The following is a 23,572-nucleotide window of genomic DNA, read 5'->3' on the forward strand; positions in this document are numbered from 1 at the left end:
TAGTCAGCCCACTGGAATCGATCCTAGCTGTAGACCTGGCATCTCCATTTGTACCGGTGAATAGCCTTGGTAGTATTTATTACCTATGAGTTATTTTTGGCCTTTGAAAATCTATTTCCACAAATTATGTGGAAACCTCCTTTGTTTACAGCATGCTGGTGTCGTTAATGATTTATGTTCCTGGGTTGATATTTTTTTCTTTGTTTAAAAACTAAGCCTAAGATGGGATTTGGTGGCTCAGGCCTATAATACCTCCACTTAAAAGGTAGAGACAAGAGATTCAGGAGTTCAAGGTCATCCTCAGTTGGAGGCCAGACTGGACTACCCGAGACACACTGTCTCACAACACAAAACCAAACGCTAAACTCTGTCATTGGTGTTGCAGTTTATACAGGCATTCTCAGCAACCATTGGGTATGAATCATATAAACTGTGGAGCTTAGGAAATGTGGAACATTCTGGTTAGATGCTCCAGGGCCAGGCTCTCACAATTTGCTTTCTGAAAAACTGCAACACGCAAGTCAGGCTTGAGAACACTGATTTCATGTCAAAAGCAGAATCTCTGACGCCTTTCGACTTTGGCATCTTCTTATTCCTGTTGTCCAGGACCATGGGACCATTGTGGTAACCTCAGGGTACCCCTGAAAATCTGAATTTGGGGCTAGGCCACCTCTGACAGGAGCAGTATGGTGAATCTTGCCTGAGACTAAGTGAGCCTCACTTTTGGCTGAGATGCCAGATGCACGAGACATATAGACAAAGGCGAGGTTTTCTCTAAGTATCAGCTTGATCACCTCTATGAAGAGACAAATAAAACTACTTGGCACATGTTCCTATGTCTTGTCCAGAAGGGCTGGTAGAAAGCCGATTTGGAGAGCTTAATATGTAAGACTTTTGAGAGCTGGGCGTGGTGGAGCATGCCTATAATCCCAGCACTTGGGGCTCAGAAAGGTTCATAAATTCTGGGTCACTCTAGACTACATGGGGGAGGGGGAGAGAGGGAGGGAGAACTCTCGAACTGCCTTGAGATGTTATTAGATTGGCAATCCTGGACGACAAATACGCTAGCTGTCCAGTCTAAAAACACTCACGTCAAACCTGAGATAGCAGGGGCATTGGGTATTTGACATGGGGACAGAGCGGTATTTGGGTAACTTTAAAAACCTTCAAGGGAAATGACAATCCAAGCTCTGTGGTTGGATTGCCTGAATTGCCCAACGCGTTATTTCTATCTCATTCTCTTTAAAACGTGCTTCTGAGTTTCCCCGTGGAGTCCTAAGACAGGCAGTTGAGATTCCACAAGGCTGGGACCACTTAGATGGTTCCTCTCTTATCTGATCAAGTTTCAAGGTACACTTGCCCAGCTCTTCACTGCGGAGGCAGGGCTAGTGGACTCATCTGACTCTGCTTGTCTGTTCCAAACACACGAAGTTGGTCCACCCGGCCACTCCATAGCCTTTCTTTCCTCAGCTGCCCAAGCCAGAGGCCTCATCAGATCACCCCGTGATGAGGCAGTCCTCTGGATGCTCTTCATCACTGAAGAACAAGAAAGGTCGTGAAACTTGTCAACAAATCGAGCAGGGGTTTTTTGACAGTGTTCCTTAAAAGCATGGCCGTGGACCAAGAGAAGCTTCCTCGCCACTTGGGGGCTTGTTAGAAATGCAGGCTCTCGAGGCTCCACCCCAGACTTTAACAAGACCCAGGTGATTCTTATTTAAACTGGGATCTGAGAAATCAATCGATGTAGGCATTGATCAACTGGACGCCACTCATCCGCGGAAATAAGGGGCTCAGCCCTTTGTGCCTGCTTCGCACCCGCTCTGCTCGGTAGCAACCGAACCCCCGGGGACATCGGAGCCAGGCGCTTGCCGAGGGCAATTTGGTGATTGGCTTGTGAGGCCACGTGACCAGTGCTGGGCTTCCACGCGACAGGATTGGTTCTTGCGGACGCTGACGGACAGGGCCGGGGCGGGCCAGAGCCCGGTCGGAGGGGCGCCCGCGGGGGCCGGAGGGGCGAAGGCGCGAGAGCGCGAGTGCGCGTGCGCGAGCGGCGGGGCTTTCTCCGGAGCCGTCGGAGGGAGCGGGAGCGCTTCTCCCGAGGTGAGCGGAGCGGGACGGTCCCTCGGATGGCGGGTCCTAGGGAGCGGCGGGGGATGGCTCGGGGATTCGCCAGCCCCGGGAGCCTTGCATTGGGGAGGATGCAGGGCAAATTCGTACGCCAGCCTCGGTGCCTCGGTTTCCCTTTTCCCACCCTCTGATACATTTCCCCATCCTCCCCACGGCTGTACCGGAGGAGGCTTGGCCACCTGGCCACCTTGCCTCCGCCTTTGTTTCCCGCCCCGGAGGGATGCTGCCACCGGTCCCCTCCCCAGGGGAAGGGCGCGGGAGGCGCCGCGGGGATGCCACAGGAGCTGGACCCGGGCTGGGAAGAAGGTGGCTTCTATGCAGCGGGGACCTGTCGCGTGGGAGAACGAAATGGGGAAAACGTAGTGTCACTTTGGTTCGAGCCCTTGAGACTCGAACTAATCCGGTGGCTGCGAGCGAAGCGAAATTCCTAGCGCATCTGATGATCTTTCTGCCTTGATGCGGGCGCGGGCATCCCCGTGCTGCCCCAGGAAGGGTGTCCTGGGAAGGCTGCCCTGTCTGTCCGCTGGACCTCACATCTGCCCTCACCCTAGACTTTAACCGAAACCCAACGCGCGGAGCCCGTGGAAAGAATCTGGAGATGCGTTAAAAAAAGCTTTTTTTTTTTCTTTAAAACAATTGGGTAGAACAGGTCACACACAAAAAAAGGGTTTCCAGAGACTATAACTGATGACTGGGAAATGGTGAGGGAATTGCCTGCAGTGAACTGCAGACCAGACAGCGCACTGAGAGGCTTCTTCAAGAAGATCCAAGAAGCGGGGTGGGGGTGGATTCTGTGACTTTCTAGGGCTGTTCAAGAGGGTACTTATTTCAGCCTGTCGGGAGGACAGTGTAGGAAGGGTGAAGTAGGGAGGGTCTAAGGTACACTTTCTAATTCCTTGAAAAAGTATGTTTTAAAAAAACAAACATTTGGCTGCCAGAAGAGATATTGGGGGGGGGGGGGGGGTGGATTCTCTGCTGAATCCTTCTTTGGAAGAGAGAGGGCGTGTCTAGGAGCTTAACGTGGTGGTTAAGGCGTCAGCATCTCTCCAGACATAGCAGCAACGACAGGCAGGACATCTCATGGTTAAACTTAAAAGATCCCTTGAGTTTCCCGCTGGTGAACTAGTTTGATGCACCTGGTGTCGTGAAAATGGTTCAACTAATTGCCAGCAAGATTTTCCTGTGCTCCTGAGTTTCCGTGTAACCCCTTCAGAACGTACTATGTTACTCGGAAACCCATTCAGAACTTACCTGCCTCTCTGGAGACGTTCTGATACTGCTGTAAACCCTTCCTTTCCCCCACATGAAGCCGTTTTTCTGCTACACGGCTAAAAATGACCATACCTTGTGTCAGCAAATACTCATTTTAATTTACTGAATTCCACAAGATTCAATGAATTTACTTGCTGAAATTTCAATTTACTGAATAAGTTAAACTTTTTTTTTTTCTTGAGAAAGCTCCCCTTTCATTTGATAGACTAGAGAAATCAAATGCAGGGTTTTTTTGGCTGCACCAAGTAAACTTCTGGTGGTTTCCGGAGATGAAGATGTGAGAGTCTGCTGCAAGGCACAGCTGACCCTCGTAGGGTGCAATGACGGTTCTCGGCTAATAGTCTGAAACACAGCGAATTCGTGGGACTAACTTACAAAATAGAAGCTGATGTGCTGTGGGGAAGGAAAGGAACGCTGAGGATGAAGGCGGCGGCATGCTTTGTGGAAAGCATTCGTTTTTATTTTTTAGAGGGAAGAATGACACCCCCCCCATGTAAGCTACATGTAAAATACACAGAAGAGCTGGAGACATGGCTCAGTGGCTAAGATACTCAGAGGTCATGGTTGGTTGTTTAACAGGTGGAAGTGGGATCAGCTGTGTCAAAAAAGCTGAAAAAAAAAAAAACCAAACCTCTGGTTAGGATCTAAAGGGCCAACAGAAAAATGGACAGGCATGGTTCAACTTGAGGGACCCAGGGCAACTCTCTGGCCTGTAAGACAGGGTCTTTGTCCTCCAATTCAATAAAAGCCTCTGGTTCTGCTTTCAAGATAGCCACAAAATCATTTTCTTTCTGTTGCCTCTGTCCGCTGGGTCACAGACAAGGAGGATGGAGAACTAAGGAGATAGATTATAGTCAAACCTGCATGCCTAAGCAGCCATGCTCTTTGAGAAGGATCTGTGTCACGTTGTGTAAATATAGAGCCTTCACCCTCGCGGTTGCCTGGGAGAGCTCCTTAGGGTGCACACTGTAGGGTAAAGTTGGCTTCCATGGGGGGCTGGGTGGGCTCATCTGCTGGGGCAAAGGAGAGCCTGGAATGTTTGAATTCAGCCAGGTTCTGCTGCGATGTTTGCATTATCGTCTAGTCTGACTGGCCTTTGCATGACTTCCAGAAGATATATGGATCATGTAACAGAAGTCCTGGTGAGGCTATGGTTCTCAGACTGTGACAGTTATCCCTGTAATGTGCTGTAGAAAAGAGCCCCACTAAGACACAAGTCTAGGATGCCTGCCTGTCTTCAGGCCTTTGCTCATGTCACCTACAGGTTTCCCTCAAACAACTTGTGCCTTTATTACCAGTAGATGGCGCTCTTGCCTCTGGGAATTTACGAAGAAGATGATTTTGGAGCTGTCAGCAGCAGCCTAGATTTTGTGTAGATTTTGGATAGGCTGTTAGCTCCCAGGTTAAAATAATCATAATGAAGTTCTGAACACTTAAGTGTTTATAATACAGGAATAATGGGGTGAGGATTTATTCTCTTTCTGGTGTGTGTGTGCGCGTGTGTTCTGATTCTGGGGCCGTAAATGGACAAGCAGGGCAGTGTAAGTTTAAGAGCTCTTGGTATACACCCTGCTGGTTAAACAGACATGATGTTGAGGTGATGAGTTGATGCTCATTCCAAGACTTCATTTCTAATTATTTGCATGCAGAGCTAGTCTCCACACAAGAATGACTCTGTGTACATGTGATTTTAAATCCATTCTGTATTCAGTAATACATGTCCTGAAGGTAGCAGGGAGAGTTTTCGTGAAAATAATGTTAAATCAATAACAAGACTGCCTACAAAAGGCAGGTCAAGTGATTTAAATCCATTTCTTTTAAGACTTGAAAATTTTCTGACAGGTGTTTGTAGTTTGTCTTAGCTACATTTGACCTTCAAGTCTGTTCAAAACTTGAACATTACAAAAAAACCAATACTTTTAACTGGAGTTCATTCATCTATCCTCCAGTTTTGAAATAACTAATTACTTTGTTCTTTGTTGCAGACTACTTTCTGAGGTGGGTCTTGTGCACACTAAATGCAAGGGAAGTTGGCACACTAGCTAACAATGGAGAAGTCACAGTGTAGGGGAAGGTTTTCTCTCTGATCCTGCCCAAGCTGTAGGACATTGCCTCTGGGGACCATCACCCCAGTCACCTCTCCCTGTGCTGCTGACACTCTTTAGCTCAGCTTGTTTTGGGTTTATTTCTGTCTCTTCCAGTGAACTGATAAGTTATTTTATTGAGTTCTTACCCCCATATCAGTGGCAAACGCTGAAATCCCATTGGCAGGAGATAGCAATAGTCACAAATCATTGGCACTGCCTCATTTTGTGGCGATAAATCAATCTGTCTTTCTGGCTGTTATTTTTCTTGTATTTACTGGGTTTGTCAAGTGATTGCAACTTAAGTATCTTTCCAAGTATGAAGTTCTTTGCCTAGGTGCTTTCCATGAGGTCTCTCTGAAGCCTCCAGACAATGTTCAGGTCAATTCTGGTGTGTTTGTGTTCTGAAGTTAAGACAAGAGGGCACCTTGCTAGTGCTCTTCCTCTCCTGTAGGCGCTGGGGTGCTTCCATCAGGTCCTAAGGTTCAGAGGTGGAAGAACCCATGCTTAGGACACAGAAAGTGCTGTGTCTACAGGGCCTGGCCACAGAAATTATCAGAGGAATTCCTTGATATGGGATTATAGTCACAGCATAAGTAGCTTTTGCCATGGGCTTTTCTTTTTAGCTTTTTCGTTTTTCTCTGGCTGACCCTGAGTTGGACTTTTTCTTGTACGTCTTTGGTGCTTTATCTTAACTTTTTTGCAATACTGTTTTCTGTAAGAAAATGTTGGGAGCAGTGAGACCCCAGATCCTGAATTTCTTGTAATCCCCTGATCTCAGTGCCTACAGCCGCTCTGAGCATGAGACCTTCAGGAGTTCCTGATGGCAGGAGAGTGGTTTCTGGTGGGTTTGGCTGGGGCGTGGCTATCTCTATATAATCTGCTCCTGAACACAATAAAGGGGGCATTCTTGGGGAATTCAAGGATGACCCGTGTCGCTGTCTGTCTGTGTGTGTGTGTATTTTAACCTCCAGTCCCCTTGCCCAAAGCTCATGAACTGGGTGCCAGCGCACAGAGCGCAGACATGGGGGCGTGGGGCGTGGTAAGAAAGCCTTTTATCGTTCTAGAATAGTTTTTGTACAGTATGAGGTCCTTAAATTGAGTCCATGGTCTCCCAAGTCTTTGTGGATAAGAGAGCATAATTTGCCTCTGCATGTCTTTGTGGTGTGTGTGTGTGTGTGTGTGTGTGTGTGTGTCTACGTGTCTACGGAGCTGGGTCAGGGTATGTGTGTGAGTGTGGAGGCCAGGAGTGGACTGAATTCCACCTTAGTTTTTGAGACAGTCACTCACTGAGCTTGGAGATAACTGATTTGGGTGTCTTGGGCAACGAGCCCTAGAGCTTTCTCTGACTCTGCCACCCCAGTGGCAGTACTAGAGGCACGTGCCGGCACACCTGTGTATAATTTTAGTGTTCATGCTAGGGACTTGAACTCGAGTCCGCACCAGTCATTTCTCTAGCTCCTTTTAGCATATTCTGAGAAGAGGGCTTTAGGCTTCAACAAAACCAAACGGATCCATGGCACAAAGTAGGATAAGAATTTGACTGTCTACAGTAGTTTCTGGAAAACTGACAAAAGGGAAACGTTACACTAATCCTAATTGGTCTTAATAATTTAAAAAAAAACTCAGAGCAGCCAACTACTAGTTCTTACCTCTACGATTTCCTCAGACCGAATGGGTATCCTGCCCACCCGAATCCTTAGATTGAATGCTGTTCTAGGAAACATCCCCGCCCAGCCATATCACTTCCAGTCCCCACCTCCTTAGTGCTGGGTTAAAGGTGTGAGCCACCAGCACTGGGGAATTTTCATCTTGTTCTATTGGGGCAGGGTCTCTGGTAGCCCAGGCCATTCTTGAACTTCCTGTGTAGCCAGTGTGTCCTTGAAGTTAGGATTCTTCTGCCTTTGCCCCCCAAATTCTGATATCATATGTGTGTGTGTATCACTATGCCAGGCTTTAAATAAGAGAATTTGTGTGTATGCATGCATATGTACATACACACACACACACACACACACACACACACACACACACGAGTGCACAGAGGCCAGGGGACAGTTTGGGCTATCATTTCTTAGGAGCTACTTTTTTTTTTTTTTTAAGACAGTATCTCTCATTGGCCTGGAGTTCCAAGGTTTTGCTATTTGTGTGTCTGCCCCCCCCCCCCCCCGATTCACTGTGTTATTGTGCACGTACACCACCATACCCAGCTTGGTTTCTGAGGGTTGAACTCACCCGTTTCCCCAGCCCCAAAGGTAGAATTCTAATTGATAAGCTAACGTAGTGGTCGGCGAAAGCTGGGCATGGAATGCAGACATTAAGCTGTGAACCTTAGGGATAGCATACCTTTATTAACATTCCGCCCCAAATGAAGAGGCTAAGAAAAGCATTTTACCCACCTTAATAATGGATGTGCATGTATTGGCGTCCATTCGTCATTTCTTTCTCGGTACCCTCCTGATTCCACCAGAATGCTTTCAAGTTCACTCTGCTTTATTGGCAGTGACGTGCGTAACAGGGGACACCCAGCTCTCATTATCCAATTTGAGCTCCACATATTCATTGCCTTCCTGATTTATGACATGAAGAAGTTTTAAGTCCTTATTAGCATATATTAAGTGTACGTAATGGATTTTATTACAGCATTCTCATATGCATATGTATTTTGATCATATTGGCCCCCGCTATTACCGTCTCTTGTTTCTCTTATCCTCCTGATGATCTCACCTCTCTCCTCTGCCCAGCTAATCCTTAGCTTCTGGTATCATGTTTTCTGTGTGATGGGTGGGAGTGGGGGTGTGCACCGCCATGTTTATCATGTTTTCTGTGTGATGGGTGGGAGTGGGGGTGTGCACCGCCATGTTTATCATGTTTTCTGTGTGATGGGTGGGAGTGGGGGTGTGCACCGCCATGTTTATCATGTTTTTGTGTGATGGCTGGGGATATGGGGGGTGCACATGTTTAATTAGGGTTATTTAAAGGAGCATCAATGAGATGTAATCTCAGGAACATGAGAAACTTACCCACAGCTACGCTACTGAAAAAAAGTCTCTCCCTTTCCAGCAACTGCCTGGAGATCCTCAGGGAGGGATGGGACCTCGTGAGTCCCTCACCTCTAGGATCCTCAACTGCCTATAAATCCTTAGGGGGCGGAGCCTCCTGTGCCCCCTCCCAATCCATGAGAGAGTGATGTGAGGTTTAGACTCCGGCTCCTTTCATTTGTGAGTGGCTACATCTGGCTGCACGTGTCTACTCTGAATTGTACTTCCACCTCCTAGGTTCACCAGGGTCCTTGAGATGTAAAACAGCTTAGATGGTAGAACGTCTAAGACATCACTAGTTACCTTTGTTGGTACCCAAGATGCACTGTGGCTAATTATTGTATCTCCCCTAACTATTTACAATCCCAAATACTTGCTTTAAATAGGAGTTACTTGGAATTTTTATGGGTTAGAAATAAAACTCATTGTTACCAGAAGCTGTGTAGACATGACTTCGCGCTCCATTCCCACTTTGGACACATGAAAAGTAACTTTGTTGGGGAGAATATTGCTTCGCAAAACCTCGGGTTCTGTGTCCTGTGACATCTTGCTCACCTTTTATTCTGCAATGGCCCATACTGGTAGATGCCACCTTCTGCTGCCTTTTTGGCCATGAGGTAGCATGACTTTTGTTTTTGCCTTAGTAGAAGAGTAAATGTTTTTTCCTTCTTGGTTTATGGAGCAAATTTATAGACTAGAGAACAAAGTCAAATTGTTGCTTCCAAGGTCAAATTCCTGCTACTAAGTTATTGTGAAATTTGGTGGGGCAAGGGGGCACCCATCACCTCCCTGCATTTGTTTCAAAAAAGGAAAAGAAGCAGTAACCTCTTAAGTTATAGTCACCTTCTAAGAGTGTGACTCTGTAGAACTGTACCCGAGATCCAGACTAAGTAGCTCTTTATAATGCACTAGTTGAAAATTCATTTCTAATCAGAAACAGTGCTGACATAAAATTTCCTAATGTGTAAAAACCACTTCGTTTACAAAGCTTACCAGATATTTCCCATTTTCTTGTCTCTTTTCTAAGCACAGAGTGGCCACTGAACAGCACCGTCAGGACTCCCTAAGGCAGTAGTTCTCAAACTGTGGGTCACTAACCCTTTGGAGGATGGAATGACCCTTGCACAGGGTCACACAGCAGATATCCTGCATATCAGTTATTCATGTAACGGTTTGTAGCAGTAGCAAAGTTGCAGCTATGAAGCAGCAGGAGGAAGAACTGAGAACCACTCTCCTAGGGCTTTTAGAGATGGAGAATGTCAGGCCTTACCCATGACTCTTCAACTCAGAACCTACATCTTATCAAGGCGCCCCAATGACATGAAGCACCAGGGCAGTCTGAGAAGTGATGCTTCCTTTCATGTGGAGTCTGGGATAGGCCCTGGGAAGGAGGCTGTGATGTTTTCCAGAAGAGGAAACTGAGAGCCAGAGTTGTAAGTAGGTCAAGATCACTGAGGTAGCATCATATTGACAGTGTCCTATTCTAAGCCTAACGCTTTCTTAATTAGACTGGAGTGAACCTTACCCAAGAGACCTCACTGCCCAGCCCATGGGGTTTGACTGTATGACTTGGAGCAGCCAACAGAAATTGAGCAATAGCAGAAACGTGCATACCATTTGCAGGGTCGGGGGCAGTGTTAGGATGTGTATTTGTATCCATATGCCTGTGCGTGCAAATGTCTTTGCAAATCCTTCATGCTATTTTCCATCCGTTGCTCACTGGAGTGGAGAGAACCCCTTAGAGGAACCCTGGAGATTATACTGTAAAGATGTAGGACTCACCATAGCCTGAGTATTTCGGTTTCTACATCAAGCCCATCCCTCTTGAGTTCCCACATGTCTAGGATGTATAAGAGAACCTCTTGGGTTGACCATGAACTGTTTCAGAGGTCGGGGTCTGTGTGTTCAGCATGAAGTTCATTTTTAAAAAATTCATTTGGACAATGGCTTTGGAGATGAAGTTGTAGATAAATTGGCCCTTTGTATTCATTCATTTTTGTCTTTGGCAGATTGCTTGGCTGTGGTCCAGCATGCAGAAGTGAGTGTGGGGTGAAAAGCAGCGGATCCTGATGGGTTGCGAGGATGTAAGAGCGTTTGAAGGCTTCCACACCCTCTCCTCCAGGGTAAGGCAAATGCATTCCCTGTTTTGCTGGCTTTGCTGAATCATAGATGCTCTTGTCTCGCCAGTCCCTTGGAGTCAGTGCAAATGGGATGCTCTGTCTCTGAAGGGCTTCTAAAGCTTTCCTTATTCAAATCATGGACTCAAACCAACAAATAGGAAAAATGGTCACCAAGGGGTGGGCTGAGTTCTGTGCATGAAGATATCGCTACATAGGGTTGTTGAGTGCGTTTGTATGGGGTGTGATTTGTACAAGCAGGCTTGTTGAGGCTTCCCGAAGAGCAGGGCAGAGGGAGGAATTGAGACTGCTCTTTTTCCTAAAGCCATATCGTATTGCTAATAGTCTAGCCAGATGTCCCTGCCCACCACCCTCCTCCTGCATGAATCCTTCACTGAACTTCTCCTTCATGATCTCTCTGTTCATGAAGGAAATAGCTGGTCAGCAGTGAAGTCCCAGGTGCGGTGGCCTGTAGCAGCTTAAAGCACAGCGTTCTGCCCATGCCATAGTTTCCATCTGGTATTCTGAGGGCTGCATACACAACCATGCAGCTGTGGTTGCTGGTACATTGCATGTGACTGCTGGGGACTTGGTAACTAAACCTGGTTTGGAGGGTTTTTTGTGTGTGACAAAAAATGTCAAGACTAGTAGGACATAGTGTTGTTTGGTGAGCCCTTCTGGATCTAGGTGGGGGTCCAGGGAGGAATGCTACCTCTTTTCTATGCTCCCCAACTTCCACACTTGAACAAAAACCAGACGCCTTGAAGAAGAAAGCGTGACTAATACTATTCCAAACAGAGCTGAGAATGGTTAGAGAGGGACAGGAGCGGTGGTGGGATTTTTCTTTTTCAGCTTTAACCTGAAGGGAGGACTGTTTTTAGCCAGTGGGGTCAGTGTCATGAGGCCTTCCTAGACGGAGGGCACCCAGAGACGCTGCCTGTACCTCCGTGCCTCATGGGGCTCATTAATAAGTACGATTTACTGAACAATACAGACGATTAAGGGCTGCAGATCCCTGGAGATTCCCGTCAGCGTGCCTCATTGCTGCTCTCGAGTGATGCACACGCTTAGGGATGAAGCAGGGAGATGCAGCTGGGAAGCAAGCTATCTATAGAAGAGTCCAGGTGACCAGCTGGCACCGACCTCAGCCCAGGGCCTGGGGGTTGCTCATTAAATTCCTTGTTAAATTTTGTCCCTAAAAGAATTTTGCTTAGCATGGGGCTAGTCTCCTTTTTATCTGTGGCTCCCACGTAGCCTCTGTTTTAAATGTATCTAACAAGTATTACGTCAAAAAAAAAAATAGCAATTGACCAGAATGTTCCTGTGTAAATGTTGTAGAAGGGTCAAACTGTGGAGGCGATCATTCTTTAACCATTGATAAGGGGCCAAAGAAAGTGGTGTGAGTTGCCAGTGCACTAGGCAGCGCTGGTTTCAATGAGAGAGGTCTTGTGTGGGCTGTTGCTGTGCATTGTAGGATGGATAGTGTGCCCTTGCCCTTAGCCTCTGCCCACTTAATGCCAGTAGCTCCCCAAGCAACCATGACCATCAAAAAGGTCTATGGTATTGTTAACTGTTTGCCACAGCTGAAGGGATATAGCGATTTAATCTTGTTCTGAATTTCTCTAGGGCTGTGTTTTAATTTACCTAATTCCTTTTTTCCTCCCAGTTTCCCTTTCTATAAAATAGGTATACCATAGCAACTCAGCCTGAGGAAACAAGGGGGCTGGTACTGTGTGGTTGTTGAGGGTTTCTGTAAATATCAAATGATAACTGTCTCCACAGATGCTTAGGGCCCAAGAATCCCTCCTGATCCTCATGATGTAAATAAGAGGAGAAACAATGGGAGTTAAAGAATGGCGAAGTTAGCAGTGTACACAGCAATGTGAAGTCCTAGACTCGGAGTTCATTGGCAGATGTGCTCTTGTTCACTGCAGCAATACATTCTGCATGAAAGCTTTTCCTTGGCAAAGTTAAGGACCAGTAGAGGGCACGAGGCAAAAAAGATGGCCATTCCAGAGTAGTCATAGAAATTGCATCTGACAGGGTGATTTCTTAATGTTAAAATGACCCAAGTATAATTAGACCAAAGGACATAGAGAAGAAACCACCAAAATAAAAATTTTCTCCTTCATGACTGACAATCCAGACCAATTTTTGCAGGTCATATAAAGATAGAGACTGCTTAGAGAAACTCATGATTATTATAGAACTTTTGTATTTCTTTCCTTTTTTGCCCTTTGAGAGTATGCAGAGAAACCCTGCCTTGAAAAGAGAGAGAGAGAGAGAGAGAGAGAGAGAGGGAGAGAGAGACTGAGAGAGAGTATGGGATATTGAAAACAGGCTTCTTCAGTGTACATCCTCAGGGTGATAAATAACATGATTTCATGATACATGTTCTTTGACATTTTCCAGTGTTATGTCTTGGAACAGTAAAAGGAGGCCAGATTTCTGAACTAATCTGAAATAAACTGCACTATTTTAGCAAAGAGCCTCAGTCCTGCTAGAGGACATGGCCACTGCAGGGATGGATAGAAAGAAGCTGTGAGCTTCTTTTGAGTTCTTCTGTGCTGTGTTTCAGGTTCATGAAAGATTTGCCCCTGCTCTTTACCTTGGATCTAATGTGTGGGAGGCCACTCTAGACAGTCTGGTGTCTTTGGCTTCTGGGGTGTGTGTGTGTGCATGCGTGCATGCATGTGTGTGTGTGTAAGAATGCCTGGAAGAGAGTAGGAGTACCTTGAAGAATGAGGCTCTTGCGCGGAAAGAGAGGTGGCAGGGCAATGATTATCTTGGTAGGAGTAGGCAGGTGTTTGACGCTGATATTTTTCTAGTGCTCCTGCTAGAATTTTGTCTCCAGGCCAGTCATCAGGATTGCCTGGTTTCCTGTTATTTTCTGCTCCAGATCTCTCAGAGTGGACCTCGTGATCTAGCTTAACAAGGCCCCAAGATGACACCTGGAAAATCCTTCTTCTTTTGCATGGCTTGTCATGTGTCATGGGTCTTACATGGCATCTTTGTGTCTGTAGTGGGGAAAGGCACAGAGAAAGTATTTGTCTAAGCTCTCAAATAGACATAGGATTTTCTCATGATAACAGAGAAAATTTGTGTCATCTTCCCAAAGTGGCCTAAACTCTGCCCCAGTAGCAGTCACTAGCCATGTGTGACTATGTAAATTGTTTAGATTATATCTCAGGTCTTCGTTTGATCTTATCACATTTCAAGTGCCTTATAGTTGCACATGGTTTCTGGCTCCTGTCATAGATAGTACAGATATAGAACCTGCCCATCACTGGAGAACATTCTACTCATCACGACTGCTTTAGATCCTAAGGCTCCCAGTGTATTAGCAAGTCGCATTTGTAGTGACCATGTACTCTTGTTATAAAAAGATATCAATTCATGCAGAACAGAACTCTTTTAGAATGGCTCTGTCCCGGTAAGACATGTGTCTTGCTGGATTTGTTTATCCATGTTACATTTGTCTGCTACGGGCAGTGCCCTGGGTCTGTCCCTCTGACATGATAGAACGCACCATCTTGTGGAGCTTGTCTCTGTCCTTTTTTTTTTTTTTTTTTTTTTGGCCCGGCCCTCAGCAGTGAGGCTTGTTTGTACGGCAAGCCTTTTATGAGATCGCCTAGCACTCCACAAAGAGTAGAAGAGGCGAGAAGAGAATCTTCACCTCTCCTTCTTCCAAGTCCCAACTTGGCCCAGAAAAGTGTTTCATAATAGGGTCTTACTTAATTCACAAGCCTACCCTCTGAGGAGTTACCCCTTGCAGAATGAATCTCTAATTTTCCACTAATCTAGTTTAATGACTAAGCCCTTTAGTAACAGAGAAGGCTTTTCTGTTGATATTATCTATTAATATTACCAATATTAGTTGCTCAGATGAAAAGAGAGGGAAATAAAGACACATTTTTAAAGAGATGTAATTGAAAGTTTTCTGAGCCCACGGTTGTTCTGCGTGTTACAGGGAATTCAAGCGAGAAGTTTGTGTGCCATTAGTAGGATGGCTGGAAGGGAAGGGAGAGGAGGCTGGGGTGAAATTGGTCTTCTAGATGATTCGCTTGGTAATGGGAGTGGGGTAGTTGGGACGATGACACAGTGCTGGTTTTTTCCTTCTTTGTGCTTTTGTTTTGTTCTTGTTTTTTCGAGACAGGGTTTCTCTGTGTAGCTCTGGCTGTCTTGGAACTCTCTCTGTAGACCAGGCTAGACTCAAACTCACAAGGATTTGTGAGGTTTTGGCTGTTTTTTTCAAAAAGACTTTTTTGAGTGGCTTTATGTAGAAGCAAAATGCAGAAAGGAAAGTACTAAGATCTTCTGTGTCCCTCCCACTCCTACGTATGCTTGTCTGTTCCTGTTGCCACTGTCCCCCTCCAGAGTGGCATTTCTGTTGTGTTCTATGAACTTACATTTATATCATAATTACCCCAGGATGGTGGTTTACGTTAGAGTGCAACCTGGGAGCTGTACGTCCCTTGGATTTGGACCAATGCATAATGACACATGTTCACTATTATAAGCACAGGCATTTTTTGTTTGTTTGTCTAAAATCCCTCAGTGTCCTCTTTAGTCATATCTCCTTCCCCTCCTCCACCCCTAAGCTATTAGAAGCCATTACTTTTCTTATGGCCACAATTTTGTTTTTCATGCAGTTGGAGTCACACAATGGGAAAACCCTTAAAAACCACTTCTTCTGCCTGATAGGTACACACAAGTTTCTTCCCATCTTTTTGTGACTTTTGTGTACTGAATAATATTCCAGAACTTTCTGGATATCTTGGATGCTCTCAAGGTTAGGCCTTTTTAAATAAAGATGCCCTAAACATCTATGAGCAGGCTTTCGGATGGGCATGATTTCATCTCTTTTGGGTAACTATCAAGGGGCATCACTGCTGGATGCTTTTTGTAAGAATGTTTTGTTTTGTAAGAAACTGACAAACTACCTTATAAGATGGCTGTACCATCTTACATTCCCACCAGCAAGTATGAGGGTTTCTTTGTTTACATCTCTGCCAGCCCTGGTTGTTGTCAATGTAGCAGGATGAATAAAAACCCAGAGACAGAAATTGGGGTTCAACCTGAAGGTCAGAAAAGCAAAACAGCCAGCCACTGGCTCTTACCTCTACCTCAGTCTGAAATGGTGATCCTGCCTCCAGGAATCTCAGAATGAGACTGATTGAGAGCTGTCCGCTCCTGTTTTATATTCCTCTCTAGGGCTGGGATTAAGGGTGTGCACCACTACTGCCTGGTTTCTGTGGCAAACTAGTGTGTCACCACTGCCTGGTCTGTAAGGCTGACCAGTGAGGCTGTTTTACTCTTTGAATTTCAGGCAAGCATTACTTATTAAAACACAAATGAAATATCACTACATGTCAGGATTCTGGATTTGAGCCATTCTAAAATAGGCCTGGTGATGTCTCATTGTGGATCTAATATGCATTTCCTTGATATGTATGTAACATCATTTTATATCTGTATTTGCCATGTGTGCATCATTTTGGCTAAATATCTATTAAAATTTTGGCCATTTTTTATAATTCGGTTTTATATTTTCTTACTGACCCTTGAGGACATTTTATACTTTGAATCTTTTATCATAAATATCCTTTGCAAATACTTTAACACCATTGCCTTCTCATCTTCTTGGTGTTAACTTTCAAACAGCAGACATTTTTAATTTTAATAAAGTTCCACTTATCAATTATTTTATAAATTTTGCATTTGGTATTATTTTTTAAAAGCCAAAGTGCTACCTAAAGTCACTGTACATTTTTTCTTACCCCCTGTGTCTTTCATAGTGTTTGTGTTTTATGTGATTCATGTTGAGTTAGTGACTGTGATGAATGTAAGATGTTTATCTGCATCCATTTATTTACTTGGGTACCAGCTTCGTGTTGTTCTGGTGCCATTCGTGGAAATACCCTTGTCGCCTCGTTGCATTGCCTGCCTTTACTCATTTGTTGTATGCTGTATAATGAGGGGAAAATTGGGTATCCAGATGCAGAGGAAGTTATAAAGACCTACTGCAAGCTCTTTACATTTGGTTTTGGGAAGGAGATGGGCAAAGTCTTCCTCCACTCTGGCTTTGGGTATAGTCCACCCTTTTTATGAGATTGAGAGGCCCAGATAGGTGACCAAGGATTGGCAGATCTGGGCCTTATCTTGGGAGACTCTCTATCCCCAAGAGCCCTGAGAGTTGAGAAGGATTGGGGAGTATTGGAGATTGGTCTATGGGCATGACCTGTCTAAGAAGAAATCTTAGTAGAGAAATAAACTAGAGGATAAATATAGTATGGTGAGGTCCTTCTTTAGGACATGTCTAAAGTAATTAGAGCTATCTCAGAATCTCTGAGCAAGGGCATCAAAATGAGTGGCTGGGCATGCATAAGTTTGGATCTTTCCAGGGAAAGGCAAAAAAAAAGGCTAGGGAGAACTGGTTAAAGAAGGCATCATTAAGATCGAACACAGAAAAGAAGGCAACAGAAGAGGGGATGGGGAGGAGGAGTGTGATGGGTTAGTGACCACAGGGAGGAGGGAACAACGGCTTAGTTGATTTTGTTGCGGTCCTGTGCTAGTCAATAAGTACCATTGGGCTTTTTGGCACCACAAATAGGAGTATTGTGAAGGGAACTGATGGGAGTTAAAAGGGTTGCTTGCAATAGCTACTCAATGATGGGCTTGTGGCTGAGGCGTGTGGTGGTAGCGGGAGGATACTGGCCCTGGATGATGAAGGTAGAAGAGTTTCTCCAGGTCACGAGGATAAGATTGTGATGGGCAGCTTTTGAACGGTTTGAGGTGCCATAGATGAGAGGGTGGACTGAGGACAAGAGGCTATGGATAGAAGTTTGGGTTTGGACAGAAGCACCACCCACGTCTGGGCTAAGGAAGAATATGGTGGATATCTTTAGGGGAGGGGGATGTGTATAGAAACCTTACATTTAGATAAGAGACATCAGTCTAACAGTGAGTGGCATTGGCATTCATATAGAAGAGTGGGTCGAGGTTGTGTTGCCAGGCTGGTAGACCATGTTAGGTGTACGGAGTGGATTATGGGCATGATTAGTAGAATTCCTGAGACTCTTATTGTTGTTAAGTTAGTAGGTTAGGTTGCCCCATGCCATTCAGTACACAGGGAAAAAGAAGCCCCTGGTCTAGTGTGAAAGACGTTTTTCCTACAGCACTGAGTTGTTCACCCTGAGTTCTGATGAACTAAGGTGGGACTGGTTAGGGGTCAAGAATTTGGATTTCTTCACAGGGCCAAGATGGGGGATGAGGGTTGTCAGCAGAGATCAGCGGGGGCCAGAAAAGGCAGTCTATCTGCTAATGAACCTGTTGTCTGCAGCTTGTTCAAGCCTTCTTTGTGGGCATCTGTAGATTAGAGCATTCCTTAGCCCAATGCTCAGTTTGATTACATCAGAAACAAGGAGGTATGGCCTTTGACTTATCCAGAGATGGACAACAGTAAAGAGACAGGGTTGAGGAGTTGCAGATTCTTCACAAGCCCAAGTGAATCCTGAGGGCTGGACCCTCATTTGGCCTTGACAGCACCAAAGGAAAAATTAACTGTGGCAACATACATTGATCTTAAACACCCAGCAGGAACTATAATCGAGATTAAAATGATCAGTATGTTTCTATAACAATTCAGGGGACTGCGGTCCTAGGATATATACTTAGCTATATGAAATGCTATTTGAACAACCATTTCTCAGTAATGATTCTCTTCCTGATTATATATGTTGCTCAGATAGAAGACAGGACCTTCCTTGGCTTACTTTAGCACTGCAATGTCTGTCCACAGCTGAGATACAGGCCTGTCTTATTAAACACTGAAGCCAAATCTAAAATCCATGCTTACCAAATGTAGTGCTCTATCTGGAAGAGTACTTAGCACAGACACCACTGGTGTGTCTCTCTGTACCCTAACCATCCGTGTTCCATGACTGAAAGAGGATGCCAGATACTCTGTTACTAAACTCACAGGTCTGAGAAGTTATTATATCCATGTGTTGTCCTTGGAGCATGGCTAGACAACCCTGTAAAAGATGCTGACTTCAGTGACTTCTCCCACAAGCTGCTGATTACACAGTTACCTTAACCTTGTACAGGGTTCTGGTGCCTGGTCCAGGCAGTCGTACTTACATTTCACCTTACTGTTTAAAACTCGCGTTAATCATGATGCTGAAATGTTTTCCTCACTAACTTCATCTCTTGATGTTCCCCCCAGGGTTGTTATAGAGGATACCCAATGGTCGGTTCTGAACTTAATGCTGGCCAATGAAAAATGTCTCAAGTCTACCAAACCAATAGCCTTGCTCTTAGAATTGACCATAGTGGCAAAAGCCATCAGTCTTCCTGACATCTGTGACAGAGCCCACCAGGGGTTCTCTAGATGATTTTCTTGTTTACTTTCTTCTTTCAGTAAGGACAAAGCTTCCCCAGCTCTTTCCTTATGATCTCAGCAGGAATTACACAAGCCCAAATAGTCTCACGTTTGTATGTATGTTTGGGCTGCGCACTCCAAGGGTGCATACTGTTACTTCATGGCTGTCTTATGTTTTAGGTCTTTTGCCATCTGTAATGTTTTCCTGTGATGAACCCTCCCCGGAGGCACACTAACTGCTGTCCTTTCTACATCATCCCTTTTGTCACCTTGAAGAAGTTTAAAGAGATCTGATTCCCTAAACTTCTAAAGGCAGTGAGGGCGGGACTAACGGGCCATCCAACCCATCTCTTTTCTTGCCACTCTAGACATTTTTCTTTCAGGACCCAGGCCTGTAACAGCTGGACACCCTGGTAGGAATGGACACCCTGGTAGGTGTCTTCCAAAATTGCAGATGCCTGGGTCTCATGGTAACAGAAAATGATGACTCTGCTTAGCCCTGGGGAGGAAACACTGTTCCTACCATCACCAGTCAGGCCTGGGTTGGGATGAAGCATCAAGAAAACTGGATGAGCAAGTACAGGTCCAACAGTCTTCCTGGACCTTCTCTGGCTCATTTCTCCCCTGGCGCCTACCCCAGAAGCCCCCTCACTATTATAATTTTGGCCTATTCTTTGGACCATGCTTCTTTTTCTCCTTTTACAGGAGTATCTGCAGGCCTTCACCAACCAGGAGGTGACAGAGATCTTCATGACCAGAGGGTATCAATCATTACCCCAGGAGCCCACCATTCCTTAGTCTCCCTGCTCTCTTCTCTATCCAGAGTTCATGGGAAGTAGCCAGAGAAGAGGACACTTCACCTCATTCCTTATGACTTAAAGGCAGGGGTGACAGGGCTTACCGTCGGTAATGCCATTTTTGTCTCAGTCCATTTACCTATAAGTCACTTACAACATGGTAGAAGGTTTTGATTCCTCTTACAGATACACCCATCCCAGGATGATGAAACCGGTTGTCTTCCACACTCCCAATTTTGTTCCAGGCCAAATTGGACAGCACATTGCCACTGTCTTGTTTAGCAGTGCTCCGTCACAGCCAGTCAGGACCTGAGAGGCTAACCCCGAGCCTGCCCCCGTAAAGCCCACTTCTGTAGTTCCCCCCAGGCTGTATTCTCTTTCCACCCTGAGTGCAGCCTGGCCGGCTTAGGATAACTCTGCTTGGCGCCTGGTTAGTTTCTTCCTGAGTGTTTTCTGTCACTAACCTGTATCTCTTGTATTATTTTCTCACCGCTTTAGAGGGGATTTTTAATGTTAGAGATAATTGTTAACAGAGATATGTCCCCTTATTTCTGGCCATAATAGGGAAGCTGCTTATTAACTATACAGGTTTTATATATCTACTTTTCTTCTGCTTTCTTATCTTCTTTCTGCCCTTAATGTTGGGGGAGACCCAGTTTTCTCCAGGGAGAAGGGAGAATTGGTTGGTTCATGTTCTACTTCTTGATCATTAATTTGGCTCAGCGTTTGCATTTTTACTTCTCTTGGTCCTTCTGTTTTTGCTTTTCTTTCTTATACCTATTAGTTGAAGTGGTAACCGATGCATAGAGCAACCCCCAAAGTAAAAAAGGAACATTATAGTCGCATAGGAATTCTTTCATAGTCCTTCAGGGACTATCATCCTTACTAGTCAAAACTCTGCTTCCTGGCAATTTTAAGGTGCTGGTGCTCTCTCTGAACAGCTGTGGCTCTGGATAGATGGCTTCAGTAAAGATGAAAGCCCCCGGCCCCAGCTTTCTCAGACAGTAGTGGTGCAGTAGACTGAATGAGACCCTTCCCGAGTTTATAGACCCTGAGTTCTTTGCTCCTAGCTAGAATTAATCTCTACAGAATTTGAGTTACAGATGTAGTAAAGGATCAGAAGATTAACCAGAAAGAGAAATCGCACACTCAGGAACTATTGTGAAGAGACCGGACTCCTTTATCGGAGAAGCCTGGTGACTCACAGTGCAGAGTGGTGGGGTTGCTGGGGTGGATGACCAGGAAGTGAGAGTCATGGCTTCCACACAGATGTCTGGTTTTTTTTTTTCTTTTTTTGCATCTGTCCGATGTCACTCTTCCAGCTAACCACGTGTCCCCCGGGAATAATAGTTAGGTGGCTGTCTAAATGTTGAAAGACGTTTTTGACATCTTTGACAAGTGTTGCTCAACAGCTGGGCGTGTAAGATCCCAGTTCTGATAAACGAAATTAACTTGGCTTTTCACTCTAAAAATAAACCCCATACAAGCGTTGTCATGTGGGGCATGACTGGCTGAGCTGACACGGACTTAATTTCCTTATACAGTGTGTTTTGTTCACATCCCAGGGCCTGACCCTGGAGCATTTTCCTCCCCTTTACACCACGGATTGAGTGGCTTGGTGAGGGAATGGATTCCGCTGTCGCAGAAGGCTCGGCCTTTCTTTCTGGTTCTGTGTCGGGGCAAGGATGGTCCCAGCTCCATTTGGACCCACACAGCTGTCAGTGCAGCGATCTGGGGCAGTACAAACAGCCCATCACTCCATTGAATTCATTTAAGATGCGAACACTTCGCCACAAGCAGCCAGATCATGGGACAGAGAGTCTGTATGTTCTTAAAGGGACAGAGCTTTTGTTGAAAAGGGCTCCAAAGAAAAGGAATTCAGCGGGGCTTCTCTGAGTGCTTGCTGGGGAAAAGACAACATTAGTCATTGAAGGGTGGCTGGGATCAGTTTTCTCACCCAGCTGCTGACTGCCAAGGTGAAAGGGCATGTACACATCGTTGACTCGTTTCTCTTCTGACTCAGGGGAAGGTCTTTGTCCCATTTGTTGAGTTTAAAATACTGTAAAGGAAGAAATATATAGGATTGCTTCCAATGAATTTGAACTTGTATTCATGTTTCTTCTGAAGGGAAGGATGTGTGTGTGTGTGTGTGTGTGTGTGTGTGTGTGTGTGTGTGTATTTAGGTAACTACGTGCTACCAGAAGATTAAAATCTGTTTAAGATTTACAGACTCAGTAATCTTGCAGCATAAACTAAAGGTAAAGTAATTCAAATGTGTGCAAATGCCATTTTTATAACAAAAATAAGACAAAAATTCTATGAGTTCTCATAGAATCAGGAATTAATTCACAGCCCTTGGTGCAGATGCTGTACTGACAAATAAAGACATCTGCTCTCTCCAGGGGCAAAGAGATTCTGAGAGATAAAATGGGTGTCCAGGCTCCTGAATTTTTTTAATCCCCTCCTGTCACAAAGCTTATGAGGCTCCCAGGAGGTTAAGTGTCCCAGGGGACATGGATTTGGGGTGCAGGTGCTTCTTCAAGCATTTCAGACTGAGACACCCAGCTCGGAGCCACCCATCCTATCCTCTGAATTACTCGCCTTTTTATTTCCTTTCATATAAGAATGAGAGTCATCATGAAGACCAAATGTTGGGGTTACAGCTGTCATTAACAAAAATGTTGTTGGAGTTTTTAAGATAAAAGCCTGCATTCCAGCAGCCTCCAATATACCAATTAAAGAGATAAGAAATGGTGAAAAGTAGAGAGTGTTCAGTGTTGCCATTTTGGGAAAGAGAACAGCAGATAAAGATTTATAGGGACCTCCAAGTCCATCTCTAGAAGAGAGGCCCACGGTTGGGGTGTAAGCAGAGGGCAAGAGGTTTGTATCTTTGGGCCGTTCTGGTCAAGGTGTGGTCCTGCCTGCCATTGACCCATCATGGTCTCGGCTCAGGTCTGCTCTGCATGGTGCTGGGATAAGCTGTTCACTTGGTAGCTGTGAATGGCTGAAGGAAGCCCTGACCTCCTGCGCAATTTTTCTCATCTGTGTGTGGGAGTTGTCCATCCTGTAAGGTGTTGCTCTTTTTGGAACCCAAGTTGATTCAAGAAGAGAGGTTAAGGACAAGACTGTCTCTCAGCGTCTTCAACCAGAGGACAGGTACACAAGGAAGGCAGAGGCTCCTGGCTTCCATTTGCCTCGTGGACCCAAGTGAAGAATCTTCGCTTCATGGCAAAGGCAGCAGTTATAAGTGTCTATTGTAGAAATATTTCTTTAAAATGTTTCCAGCACCCAAATGTAGGGTTTTTTATTCTGAACAGCATTGTATAAAATGCAAGCTGATGTTAACGGCACTGCTCGGGTAAGCCCTTGGAGTTTATTTAAAGCTGACTCTGCCTGTATTGATTCTCAATTATAACACATTTAGCATGAATGTACCTGCCAGCGTTCTCCAACAATGCTGTGCCTGGCTGGCAGCTCTGCCCTCGTCTCGCCGCCCAGCCAACAACAGACCAGGCTTTCCTTTGTTCATCCTGTTTAAAACATCACGCTCACCCTCGCTCTCACTCACAAGATAGAACCTCATGTGAGGCCTATACATTTTAGTTCCACAAAAGCTATTTCCTCTGTTTTCTTTCTTACTCCTGCTTTGCCTCTCCTAAGAACCAAAGGAAGGCTTGCCTTTCTCTACTCCAAGTAACAATAACTTACTGCTTGTGACTTTTTTCCAGTTTTGTCTTTGGTTCTTTATGGT

General features: G+C 45.3%; 1 protein-coding gene across 2 annotated transcripts in view; it reads left to right on the forward strand.

Moving 5' to 3' along the window:
• Window positions 1–1,987: 1,987 nt before the first annotated feature.
• Tmem108 (transmembrane protein 108) overlaps window positions 1,988–23,572 on the forward strand; it is a 290,333-nt gene continuing 268,748 nt past the window's right edge. For both annotated transcript variants that reach the window (XM_041676741.1, XM_041676742.1), the window contains exons 1-2: window positions 1,988–2,100; window positions 10,534–10,647. The gene's annotated coding sequence lies outside the window, so the exon portion shown is untranslated. The remainder of the gene's footprint in view (window positions 2,101–10,533; window positions 10,648–23,572) is intronic.

Source organism: Microtus oregoni, unplaced genomic scaffold (genome assembly GCF_018167655.1).
Source record: "Microtus oregoni isolate MIOR12 unplaced genomic scaffold, Mior012 000028F_ref0000031, whole genome shotgun sequence".
Lineage (NCBI taxonomy): Eukaryota > Metazoa > Chordata > Mammalia > Rodentia > Cricetidae > Microtus > Microtus oregoni.